Genomic DNA, 8,756 nt, shown 5'->3' with positions numbered 1-8,756 from the left:
GAGGAAGGCCTTCGTTTTGTAGATACTTACATGTGTCTCTGTCTTCGCAGGACCATTTGCATTGCACCATTTGCTTCGGCGAACGCCTCGTAAGCTTGCTGTGAAAGTGTAGCAATATTCATGTTGTTGTTGGCCATTTGTTGTGGTCGTTTTGAATGCGATCAAAAGAATATATAAATAAAGCAGAGTTTGAAAGAGTTTGGTGTGAATGTGATCTACTTACCTCCTCATTTTTTTGTACTTGGGCTGCTGTAGTTCTTATGTAATTTTATAAATTTTTTATGAGTTCTTTAAAAATGGGTTCAAAAAAATGAATGAGTGATTAAAATAACGTTTAAATTGAGTAGGGTTTGAAAGAGTTTGTTTTGAGTGTGATCTAATCCACCTCCCTCATGTTTAAAAGATATACATCCTCTTCTCATAATGAAGTACATCCTCTTCCCATAATGAAGTACCATATCTCAATGCAATTAGGGCTTTGATGTATTTGGCACGATGTATGAGACCAAATATCGCTTTTGCGGTAAATTTATTAGCACGTTTTAGTTTTGAGCTAACTCTTTCAAACTCTACTCAATTTAGACGTTATTTTGATCACCCGTTCATTTTTTTGAACTCATTTTTAAAGAACTCAGAAAAAATTATAAAATTACAGAAGAACCACAGCAGCCCAAGCACAAAAAACATGAGGGAGGTAGACAAATCACACTCAAAACAAGCTCTTTTAAACTCTGTTTTATTTATATGTTCTTTTAATCGCATGCAAAACGACCACAACAACCCAAACGCAAATGGCCAACAACCATATAAATATCGTTGCACTTTTATAGCAAGCTTACGAGGTGTTCGCCGAAACGGAGGATGCGATGTAAATGGTCCTGCCAAAACAGAGGCGCATGTAAGTATCTATAAGATTTTATTCAAATTCTTTATTTGTATTTTGCTCTAACATATTTCATTTATGTTTTCAGCTTTAGTGAAGTAAATGTGGTCACACTCATCTGCAATGCCGCTCGAGCAAAATTGGATGGAGTAGCTGAAATGATGGACACGTTGGTCTTGCATACTATTGGGCAGGTAAGGGTCTTCGTCCATTTCATTCCAATGTTCAATAATCAAGATAATCTACAGCAAATGGAATATCGAACAACATTAGTGAGTGCACTGTGCAGGCAATGCGCAGTTCTTTGATGGGGGCTGCATGGCGGGCGACCAATTGTTCTTGCTACCGGTGCCACTGGAGCCTCCACATAGGCGCCAGAGGAGGAGGCGTCGGAGGAGCCTGAGGAGGTGAATTAGACGGTGTCCAATACGATCAAAGATGATTGTCTCTAGTAGGAGTCCAGCGATTGCCCAACTTTTTCACTTCCTTTATTTTTCTTCTGTTTTAGGCTTCCATTGAAAACTTTGTTTGTCCTTTTTCTTCATAAATCAAATTTTCATGCGAATGAAATGTGGGATGCTATATACAGTAATCCAACGACGCTAGGTTCGAGTTCAAACTTGGCCAACGATTAATGGGGAAGAAGAAATGAAGTCAAGGCTATCTAATCATCCACCAACGATTTGTTTTCATTATTTCTTATGGCTCAATTTACAGAAAGAACAAAAGAACTTGACAATATGTAGACAGTAATTAATCAAAACACATGAGCAAGAAAATCTTTTAGGTTTTCTCAAAGCTCTCAGTGCTTGCATTTGGGAGGGAGGCCTTGAGCGAAGACGCTTCAAGTTGGTGCAGTAGTTATGGATTCATGAAGTTCTTTTACACCACTCGAGCCTTTGCCTTCCGCCGGCATCCAACGCCTGGGTTTGCCACGTGTTGCTATCGGAAGCGGTCAAGCTGGGGTGGTCGTGGAAGCATAGGAGGACTTCCCAGCTGACCGTGCATATGCATTGGCGTTAAAGTTGCGGTAGGAAGCGGTGAAAGGAGCTTGAGTCTAGTCGGTCTTCACGTGCCCCCCATGGTGGCCCAATCTTCTGCGTTTCCTTTTGTCTTAACTCTCTCTTGTTTCCCCATTTTTGTTGGTGATTGAAGTTGTAGCAGGAGGAGAACGTATTTATCTAGTCATGGTCTAATCAATCTAGTCAAAAGTAAACATTGTCATGTGCCTAAATGATAGTGCACTTCATTTGGTGCAAACATTAGCCCGATCATGCTATCCCGTTGCGGCTGGATTAATGTGGGAATTCCCTTGGACATTGTTACCTGCTATAGTGGGTCACATAATAATACAAATGCGTGGGTGTAAGTTACTATCGTATTTTAATAATATGGGTTCGGTTGGGTATGAATTTGGTTGGGTCCGGTTGGGTTTGAATTGGGTTGGGTTCGGTTGGGTTTGAAGGGTTGAATTGCATAAAAATGGATTGATCAATATGAGGTTAAATGGGCCAATTTCGATTGGACCATGATGTTCATTGTTCATTAGGAGATTAGATGCACATCTTTGAAATTGATGAATCTAAGAGGAATTTATCCGAGAAGAGGATCTTCATTGTGGGAAGAGGATGTTCATTATTAGATGAACATCTTTTAAACATGGGGAGGTAGATAGATCACACTCAAAAATGAACTCTTTCAAACTTTGCTCAATTTAGACGTTATTTTGATCACCCATTTATTTATTTGAACCCATTTTTAAAGAACTCAAAAAAAAAATTATAAAATTACAGAAGAACCACAGTAGCCCAAGCACAAAAAACATGAGAGAGGTAGGCAGATCACACTCAAAACAAGCTCTTTCAAACTCTGCTTTATTTATATGTTCTTTTGATTGCATTCAAAACTGACCACAATAATCCAAACACAAATGGCCAACAACAACATGAATATCGCTATCATTTTACAGCAAGCTTACAAGGCGTTCGCCAAAGTGGAGGGTGTAATGCAAATGGTCTTTCAGAGACAAAGACGCATGTAAGTATCTACAAGATTTTATCCAAATTCTTTATTTGTGTTTTGATCTAACAGATTTCATTTATGTTTTCAGCTCTAGTGAAGTAAATGTGGCAATAGCCATTTGCAATGCCGCTTGAGCAGAATTGGATGGGGTAGTTGAAATGATGGACATATTGGTCCTGCATACCATTGGGCAAGCAAGGATCTTCGTTCGCCCCATTACAATGTTCAATAATCAAGGCAATCTACAGCAAGTGGAAATATCGAACAACATCAATGAGCGCACTATGCAGGTCATGTGCGTAGTTCTCCTTGATGGGGGTTGCATGGCGGGTGGCCAGTTTTTTTGCTACCGGTGCCACTAGAGCCTCCACAGGCACCAAGGAGGAGGTGTCGGAGGAGCTTGAGGAGGCAAATTAGACGGTGCCCAGTACGATCAAAGATAAACTGCGTATGGCCTGCACAGTGCGCTCACTGATGTTATTTGATATTTCCACTTGCTGTAGATTGCCTTGATTATTGAATATTGGAATGAAGTGGACGAAAACCCTTACCTGCCCAATGGTATGCAAGACCAATGTGTCCATCATTTCAGCTACCCCATCCAATTATGCTCGAGCGGCATTACAGATGACTGTGGCCACATTTACTTTACTAGAGTTGAAAACATAAATAAAATCTGTTAAAGTAAAACACAAATAAAGAATTTGGATAGAATCTTGTAGATACTTACATGCGCCTCTATCTTCGTAGGACCATTTGCATTGCATCCTCCACTTCGGCATATGCCTCGTAAGCTTGCTGTAAAAGTGTAGCGATATTCATGTTTTTGTTGGTAATTTGTGTTTGGGTTGTCGTGGTTATTTTGAATGCGATTAAAAAAACATATAAATAAAGTAGAGTTTGAAAGAGCTTATTTTGAGTGTGATTTGCCTATCTCCCTCATATTTTTTATGCTTGGGCTGCTGTGGTTCTTCTGTAATTTTATAATTTTTTTTTTGAGTTTTTTAAAAATGGGTTCAAAAAAATGAATGGGTGATCAAAATAACGTCTAAATTGAGCAGAGTTTGAAAGAGTTGGCTCATAACTAAAACATGCCAATAAATTTACTGCAAAAGCGATATCTAGTCTCGTACATTGTGCCAAATACATCAAAGCCCTAATTGCATGAGATATGACACTTCAAGATCAAGAATCTCTTTATTAGATTCTTTAGGACGAAATGGGTTCTTTTGGGGATTTAGAGATATTACAACCATAGAGGTGCTCAATGGGTGAGTTTTGTCCATGTTGAAGCGTTTAAGCAATCTTTCAACGTATGCTGATTGATAGACGATTATTCCATTTGCTTTATGCTCAAGCTCTAGATCAAGACAAAGTTTGGTTTTACCCAAATCTTTAACTTCAAACTCATTTTTTCAAATACTCAACTGTTTTAACTAAATCTTCTGGAGTTTTAATTAAATTTATATCGTCAACATGAATTGCTACAATAACAAATCCGATTTCTGATTTCTTAATAAATACACATGGACATGTATGATCATTATTGTACCTTTCTTTAGTATTCACTTAAGCGTTGATACCACATGCGACCGGATTGCTTGGATCTTTGCAATTTTATTGAGAATAAATTGCGAGGAGTGCATGCTTTAAGCATTTTGATTCCATCATGAATTTTCATATAAATATTAGAATCTAATGAGTCATATAGATATGCCATCACAACGTCCATAAGATGCATTTCCAATCTTTCAGAGATTATTGGGCTAATGAGAAAATGAAATGTAATCATATCCATCACAGGTGAATATGTCTTATTATAATCAATTCTAGGTCTCTAGGAGAATTCTTGAGTAATGAGTCGGACTTTATACCTGGCAACCTCGTATTTCTTATTTCATTTTCGGACAAATATCCATTTATATCCAACGGGCTTTATAGTATCGGGGATATGAGTTATGGGTCCAAAAACATATTGTTTAGCTAGGGAAGCTAATTCAGCCTTAATTGCTTTTTCCCACTTAGATAACTCTTGTTTTTGACAACATTCAATAATAGATTGGAGCTCACAATCATCATCCATAATTTTATGAGTAACTAAGAATGCAAAAGCATAATCAATGATGATTTTATTTCTATCCCAAATTTTATTATAATATGTAATGGAATTTTCAGTATTCCCAAGGTTGATGTTCCTTTCATGGGTTTGCGCCTCTTCAAGGATAATAAGTTCTTTAGGAGCAAGCACAACGCCAAGCTCTTCTAGAGCGAATTTCTGATTTTTTGCCCTTCATTTTTGAGGAATAATATTTTTTCATCCTATCGGTTTACCACACTTTAAGTGTGGGGGATTTTGATCCATTTTAGCTTGTCATTTGGGAACAGCTATCTTAGCTTGAACATTTGCAGCTGGAATATGAGACTTTGTTACCTTAGTAGCATCATTAAATGCGTTAGGAAGTCTATTGGCCATAGCTTGTAAATGAATTATGCGTTGCATCTCGTTTTCATATTCAAGAGTCCTTGGGTCTAATTGAGATAAATTTTTCTCATTTCAAGAGAAAATCTTAATTGATTTTTGTTTTGCAGTCATGGAAGTTGTAGTATTCCAATTGATGGAAACCTAATATTATCGAAATGACAATATGCAAATCTAGCAGTAAAAAGATCACTAGTAGTTGGTTCCAAGAACCTAATGATAGTTGGTGAATTAAACTTAACATAAATGCCCAAATGGCATTAGGGACCAATTTTTGTTCTTTTTGGCGGTGCTACAGACACATGTACTGCACAACCAAATGTGCGTAAATGTGAAATATTTGGTTCATAACCAAGAACCATTTGAAGAGGAGATTGTAAAAGACTAGTAGTGGGGCGTAATTTTATTAGAGCTGTTGCATATGCAAAACTGCATGACCCCATGCTGTATCGTTGAGATTCGTTCTCAATAATAAAGTGCGGGCAAAGATTAACTTTTGTTATAGAATGTTTGATAATGAGCTTTCCTTGTAAACAAATCTCACAATTATAATATTTGGATAACAATAAACTTATATCCTTTAAAAGGTGTCATTTTGTATTTTGAATTATTCTACGCATCATTGAAGTGCCAAGGTGACCAAGGCGATCATGCCACAGTCCAAACTAATCAGGGTTTACCAATCTTCAGGATGTGGTGGTGTAGGTTTCAACAGCCCTAATTATGACATAATACAAACTTATAGAAGAAGCTTCTAGTTTCTCATTTATGGTCTTTAGGTCAATTTTATAAGAAGAAATGTCAATATATTCCCTATCTTGCTCATAAATAGTCTCAATATGGCACCCATTACGGCGTACATCTTTGAAATTGAGCACATTCCTTTTTTATCTAATGCTTAGAAACGCATCCTCAATATGCAAGATGGTGCCATTTGGCAAAACAATTACGGCATTCCCAAAACCATCAATAATCGGAACATGATATGATATTTATGCACATCTTATAAGAAGAAATGTCAATATATTCTTTATTTTGCTTATAAATAGTCTCAATATGGTACCTATTAGGACGTACATCTTTGAAATTGAGTACATTCATTTTTTATTTAATACTTAGAAACGCATCCTCAATATGCAAGATGGTGCCATTTGGCAAAACAATTGCGACATTTCCAAAACCATCAATAATTGGAATATGACCTGATATTGTATGGATTTGTGCATTATGTAATGTTATACTCGAGAAAAAATGTCTACTATGAAATATAGTATGTGTTGTTGCACTATCAAACAAACAAACATCTTCATTTTTCTCGGTATTTTCTATTTCCATTTATATTGACAACTTAATGTGTCAAGTTTCATAAAAGTTGCATATTAGTTATAGAGTCAAATAAAATTTTAAAATAAATATTATATAAGTTCATAAGTATTTCATAACCATATTAATTAACAATAAAAATTAAAATTTAAAGAAAAATAATTAAAAAAGAAATTATTATAATCATAGAATTCAAAGTTCAAATTATCATCCACCAATCTAATGGCTCATCAAAATAAGTTCAAAAATCAGAGACATCCAGGAATTTGAAATCCCACCAACGGAGATATCTAGTGGTTATGGTAGTAAAATTGATTTCAATGACATGAGATTCACCACGATTTTAAAGATGCTTGGCATGTCAACAAAATTCACCATGGCTAGTTATGCCCAGAGATGACAAATACTTTTATTAATAAAGATAGATTTCCTAGAGTGGTTAAATGCTATCCCTTCTAAGATTATGTTCTTACTCACGCTTATAGCCCTTAAAAGCCAGTATAAGTATTTTTCAAGGCAATGCTTTTGAGCCAGCAGGTCTAAGATTATGATTTTGAGCAACAATTCATTAGTTTGCTCGGCAGTAAGGAACACAGAAATTAATTCCGAGTATGTAGAAAACTAATGTTACCGATATTGCTGTTGCAATACAATATTCGAAACATGGAATGTGGAGAAAGTTTTCTTTGATAATTCCGCATCAGCGAGTTTGATACTACATAACTCAAGATGAGAAACAATATCAAATAAAGTTGAATTATAGTTAGACACTGATTTAAAATCTTATAGTATAAGATTTTGCCAGTCATATTGTGCTTGAGGGAGGATATAGTTTTGGTATGATCATACCAATCCTTCAACCTCCACAAGATCTTAAGGGTCTCGAATGAATAAATATTGAGTCTGCAGGCTCTCATGCAAATGACGGCGAATAAATATTAACACATTTGTTTTATTTTTTTCATTTGAGATTTCATCATTTGTAATTATATTAGCGAGACTTTGCCCTTAGAGGTGCATTTTCACAAGATTTGAGGGTCTTGAATGGATAAATATTGAGTTTGCAAGCTCTCATGCAAATGACGGTGAATAAAAATCAGCGTATTTGCTTTATTTTTTTCATTTGAGGTTCCATCCTCTATAATTATATTAGCGAAACTTTACACTTAGAGGTGCATTTCTATGTTAAAGCCTCATGATAGATAATTTTTTCCACTTACTTTCAGGATGTGGAATTTGAGATTTTTAATATTTGTCATAATCCTTGCAAAAATAAATCCTTAAATTAATTAAAATGATTTCCAAATATCCACTACCACTTCAGGAGTATAATGATATTTTTAGATTTGAAATTTGGCTTCGAGCCAATATAAATAAAAATGAAGAATTGATGGAAGGAGATGAAGTATAAGGTGATTAATAAAAAGAACACATACCTTGCAAAAATTACTTACTCAGTTGGTAGATTTTCATGTTGATAAGGTATTATAAAATATTGTGTTACAAATATATAATAGAGAGAATAAATAGATTGAGAAGAGAAAGCATGTAAACACCAAAGATAGTAGAGAAAGCAAGATGAGAGAATTTTATTTCCAATATATCATTGTTATATCTATGACAAAAATTAAGCTCATATTTATAAGAAAACAATGATGTACTTATCATTAATATCAATATATCGAATAATACATGTATTGGATAGGGAGATGAACATTTATTGTATAGGGAGATGTACTTATAATATATGATACAAATGTATCATAATAAATACATTATATAAGATGAATATAATGAATATTCATTTATGTATTTCATAACAAAAAATAAAATTTATCATATATTGTGTTTTGGTGCCTATTCAAGATAAGATAAAGTTAAATATAAAAATGATATAGGCTAGATTAAGTTATTTCATGGGGAAAATGGGATAAATGTTGATATGATTTTTAATAAATTATTTTTCTCGAATAACAACCTATTAAATTACCAAAGTTGAAATTATATTTCAAAATAAATAATATATGAATTATAATATAATAAATTCAA

Source organism: Eucalyptus grandis, chromosome 9 (assembly GCF_016545825.1).
Source record: "Eucalyptus grandis isolate ANBG69807.140 chromosome 9, ASM1654582v1, whole genome shotgun sequence".
NCBI lineage: Eukaryota > Viridiplantae > Streptophyta > Magnoliopsida > Myrtales > Myrtaceae > Eucalyptus > Eucalyptus grandis.
The sequence above is the reverse complement of the archived record's forward strand: the minus strand, read 5'-3'. Positions refer to the sequence as shown.